This window comes from Ctenocephalides felis, unplaced genomic scaffold (assembly GCF_003426905.1).
Source record: "Ctenocephalides felis isolate EL2017-DRISC unplaced genomic scaffold, ASM342690v1 CF-g0.4_SCAFFOLD_01886, whole genome shotgun sequence".
In the NCBI taxonomy this organism is placed as follows: domain Eukaryota; kingdom Metazoa; phylum Arthropoda; class Insecta; order Siphonaptera; family Pulicidae; genus Ctenocephalides; species Ctenocephalides felis.
Window position 1 is genome coordinate 167573703 of NW_020538040.1, and position 6000 is coordinate 167579702.

A 6000-nucleotide genomic window follows, 5' to 3' on the forward strand; every position below is an offset into this window, starting at 1 on the left:
CATATTTATTGTCTATAAATAAAAACATGATTTCAATTAAGTCAAGCTATACTATTTAGAATATATTAATAAAAATTTATCAAGTGGTATAATGCTTCATAAGATGGCGTGTATACTATTAATTCCTAAATACTATAAATAATTAATTTTTATATGCTGCTTTACTCCGTAATCGTGAGAGTTGACCTTATGTTTTCGATCTGCGCAAGATGAAATAGATATAGCCTTGTTTTAATAGAACACGGTTACATATATTTCCGTGAAAATTTGATTAGCAGTAGTGCTAAAGATTTACATGAATGAGAATGAATTTAATATAAGGAATAATTTATTAATTTATTTAATATGTAATCAAACAAAATTTAATAACTACAAAATAATACAATACAACAATGACATCGATGTTTTGGGTTTTGATGTTTGATTTCACAAGTTTTACAACTTTATTTCGATTTTCTAAAAGATAATTTATTTATTTAAATGCAGTTTCCTTTCATTGTTGTTAACGTTTTTGTTAGTGAGAAACATTATTAATATTGAAAACACCTACATTATCACATTATCACATTAGTAAAAGAATACATAAAATGTAACTCATATTACAATTGAGCTTTCTTAATATTTGCATAATATATTGCGCGGTGGAGCGATCTTGTATATTTTACAAGAATGAATAGCGCAAGACAAATATGATATATATATATATATATATATATATATATATATATATATATATATATATATATGTCATGACATTTTTAGATCGTTGTTGGGCTTTGCTTGGAATTGCTAGTTTTTCTACCTTCTTATTTGCACGGAATGCTAAATTATGTACAAAAACAAATTCTTAAGGTTTGAGTTTCTCCGCAAAACAGAAAGTTCCACACGAATACTTGAAAAATTTGCTTAGAGTAGAGTATATGCTACAAAATCACAATAGAAAAAGTTTGTACGTATTATTACAGTGTAGGTAATATAAAAATCTGTTTGTAAAAGTACTTTGTAAAATCGACATGTATGTGTCTTCATTAAAATTTCACATTAAAAAAGCGAATATTTTTCGTACTATCCAAAAAGCGGCAGAATCTTACATACATACATATACACATACATACATAAAGACATCACTAAAACTAGTATATCTCCGAGAAACATCTTCCTGGGTAAGTTCAACCAATTTTTTTATAGCATAATAAATAATTCATTTTTATTCGTGCTTTACTGCACAGACCTGAAAATTACCTTCACGTTTTCTGTCTGCGCGAAATAAAATAGATAATGTACATAGTGATATATTTTAAAAGTTCACGGGCATTAAAAATACATCTTAATGGTCATAACTAACACACTTTAATATTTTAATCATTTTTATCAAACTATTAAAATATAACATACCACAATTCATTAAAATAACGTCAGGTTAGAAAAACAACATAATAGTCGATTTTCCATTCGATAGATAAATTATAAAGATATTCTAATGATTATAATTAAAATTTATTCTTTTAAACCTTTTATAGTAGTTTTCTGTTAGTAAGCTTATAAATTGTAGAATATTTTTTATTGAAGCCTTATTACATGTACCCAGTATTAAGTTTTCAGTGCAATAATATATAAGACTATAGAAATTTTGCAACAGGTAGAAATTACCATGCAATAAATGCTATTGAAATTTAATGAAACATAAATTCACCGAGTTAAGGTAATCTTCTTATTTTAAATTCTATTATCCTCATATGGAAATCGGCAGCAGACTTCCGATGTTTGCGGCAAACCGAGCTGCGGCAAAAACAAACGGAAGTAAACACTAAACATACGAACAGAATTGGCCTAGTAGAAAAACACTTCAGAGATTCTCAAAATGTAAGGTAGATTTTCCGGATCTGATAAAAAAATTAGAAGTATTATTAAAAAAAAATCATATCTTCATATCTTAACCCTTCATGGGCCGAATTTTGATTCTACATCAATAAAATTAGTGGAACAAAAAATCGGCATTTATAGGCATGTATATGTAAATAATAATAAAAACAGTTCATCCATACGCCCAAAATCGTCGACGAAAAATTGTCTCCACACACACACACATAAAGACATATGCATTTTTTCTGAGGTATGCGAAAATGTTCAGAAACCTCTGAAATTTTCATTTTCGATTTTCGGCCCATTACTAATACTTACTCTACGGCAAGTTAAAAATTCTGTTTAAAGAAATTTTTTGGTATTAATGAATTATATGACTTTCATGTCACAGCGGCCTATAATGTTCTTCTGTATATGAAAATGTTATTTCAGGTTGAATGGCCTAGCAAAGGTCATAAATTTTGATATTGTTTGTCTTGGCAACGTTATAGAGTTGAGATCTATGCGTTCTCACGCAAAAAGTCATTATTTAAGAAAACATGAAAAAATTGGAATGTGACCTAAAAGTTAAATACAAATTTAATCTAAACTATAGAAAACATGCCGGTGTTTAAAAATAAAATAGTTTTCCACCGTAATAACTATCCCAAGCACAATGCAAAAACCGTCAAAAAATAGTGAGACAGACAGTCGTATAATGGGCTGCACAACTTCCAAAACTTAATAATACTATGATTATAATTTATGATAATTTAATAATATTATTAGATATAATTTATGATTTTACTTTAAATAGTCTCTTCTAAAAAATTTTGATTCACTACCATCACCACTCAAAGTTCTATAGGACCACGTTTAAGAACAGTGGAATAAAATTTAAACTATTGCTAAGATTCAAAAGAAACGGTTAAAATATAAAATGGACTCAGAACTAAATATCAATTCAATTCAATCAATTAATTAATAGTGGAAGGTTACTTTCTCCAAAAGATGCAAAAGTGGCAGTTGTATTCAATAATATAAAATAAGCTTGTTGCGATTTTTATGTCATATTCTTATTTGGTTAGGTATTGTATGTAATTATGTAAGTATGTAATTAACATAAATCTTGCTATCCTACTTTTTCTCTTGCTACGGTTGGGAAAGTTTTGCACCTATTTGCATATAGCTTATATTTGAGCCAATAGAATTCGAATCTTCAAATCCTATTAATTTTCATGTTTCACGTTTCCTTTTTTTCATCATTACCTGACAAACTTTCCAAAATATTTTAATACAATAAATAAATCGTCACACATTGTCTTAAATTTATAAACAATTCTTAAAAGTGAGAAATAAATTCATTACTTAAACATTATTATAGTTTGTAGTATCCGAAATATTGAATATCAGTTGGAAACCATAAATTTTAAATAAAATTGCTTAAATATATTAAATAAAATTATTATTAAAAGTTGATTTTCCATCATTTATTATTTTGAGTTATTTATATCATTTATTCAATGTTGAGAATCTGTGACGACTTCGAACAATCGAAGTGGATATAAAATTCTAGATGTACCCTCACCAGCCCACTCCGTCTTCCATAATAAGTCTGAATCGACGATTTTATTTTAATCAAATAAGGAGCAGACAAATAGAAAATATAAGTAAACAATTCTAAATTGAATATTGAAAGTTGATAATACAATTCTGGAAACTACTAGTTAAATAATACTATGAAAAAATTCCAACTATTGAATATTTAGATATAAGGCGCCCTTATATATATATATATATATATATATATATATATTTAAATTACAGAAGTTTTCCGTTGTATGTTTAACAATAGCTAGAACATTTTCATACATACATGTACTTATATATGAAAACCCGCAGTTTAAATTAAAGTAATGCCGTCGTTGTGCTACATAGGAGTGCAGATCACATAAGGGTAGTATTTTATAAAGCGGGTTTAACTCTTTAATATACCATTATTTCACATGTAGACTAGCATTATACATGGTACATGCAGCTACGAGATAAAATGAACAGTAGAAATAACACATGAATAACAATTGAGGAATATCACATATAACAAAATATACACTACGAACGTTATATAACATTTTGATGTAGTTTTAATCACGAAGAACTCATGAAAAGCTTTCCAATGATAACATATGATGAACCGAATAAAGATAATTTATAAAACATCAAAAAAATTACCATCTGCGAAATTAGTACTGCATAATTTATAGACCGCAGTGATAATTTTCATAATGAAGCTAACTGCTGCTAATTGCTGATGTTTTTCCCACCTTATTCAAACATGAATAAAAATTATTCCAAAAATTATTTTTATGTAATTTGATTGTATCCCTGCATATTTACATACAACTATTGCGAGTTGTGTCTAAATCTTAGGTGAATTAATTTGTAAAATCTAGTTCATAAGAGCACTCTTCAATCTAAGATCAACTTGCTAAATATTCCATATCCAATGCCAAACAAATGAATTTTTGACACATGAAACATAATTCTAAATTATTTTTTTAATAAGTAAAAATATTTTTTTGTATTGTTAAATGATTTAGTAAAGTAAACCAAAATGCGACATGCATTAGTTAAAAAAAAATGTTTATGCAATTTTGGACTAATTGCGTTATTTATTAAACTGAATCATATAATTAATCTGCCAAACATATACTGTTGACTGTATCTTATATTATTTTAATTTTTGGCACATCTCAGCTGCGGCAATAATAATGTAGACATTACATTTTTCTTGTATATTATATTCTAATATTATCTAGGCTCATAATTTCAGCTAAACTCAAATTGCAAGTGAATTGAAATTTCTAGCAGATGACAGTTCAAATGTTTTCAATGTCAAACAATGATAAGTGGCTTTTTGTAATGTTTGCCATTTATTTCCACAATATTACTATATTTTATCGTTCATTAAATCTTAAAAATTTCCTTTGACAAACTCTAAAAAGAATTACCAAAATCCGAATAACCGTTGAGGAAAAGTATCAAATCATACACCCGTACAGAAAAAATATATAAGATATATATATATATATATATATATATATATATATATATATATATATTTCTGGTTGTTTCATTCAAGCAAAGCAGTAACAGGATGTGAGTTTTCTTCTACTTTAATATTTATTTCTGGCTATAAGTGGCGTAGAATTCTTAGAGATTTCATTACTACTTTTAAAGTTAATTAAAATATAATTTGACAAGATTTATTATACTGCTCTGCATGCGCGCTTTTAAATGTGTGGCATTATAATGCGAGTAATTCTGATAATTCTTTTATATAAAAAGTGACTCATTATATTATATTATATTATATATATATATATATATATATATATATATATATATTAAGGTGGTCCTTAACATAGACATTTTTGAATTTTCTTGCTCCCAAGGGCTCAAATGGTTCCAAATTGATAAAAAACAATTCTCTGAAAGTTTTAGCTCTTAATATTAACTTTTAGATAGTGCGCAATTCAATCAAACTTCGTATAGAAATAGCATGGAAAAAATTTAGAGAATTGAAAAAAAATTTTTTATGTATAACTTAGCGACGAATGAATTAAAAGTGTAAATTCGTGTCATTTTTTATTGAAAATTCGACGTTCAGCATATTTATGCTATTTCCATACAAAACTTTGATTGAATTGCGCTCTATCTAAAAGACAATATTAATAGCTTAAACTTTTAGAGAATTGTTTATTATCAATTTGGAACCATTGGAGCCCTTGGGTGCAAGGAAATTCGAAAATGTCCATATTAAGGACCACCCTAATATATATATTACATCACAATTATTACCCTTACCTTAACGTGAGTCGTCAGTTTCTCGTTGATCATATTCAAATGAACAATCCAATATCGATTTGGATGGTTTCCATTTTACAATATTCTTTATATACAATTCACGAAATTTCAGCCTATACGGTACTCTTGGGGAATTAGCGCTATCAGAAACGCGAAGATTGCCGGCATACAAAATTTATCGAAAAGGTAACAAAGATGCATTTTAAAATAGCAGAACTTTTTGTATACATCTTGTTCAATTGATAAATCAGGTTGTAAAATTCAGGAATGTAAGTATCAGGAATGTAAAAT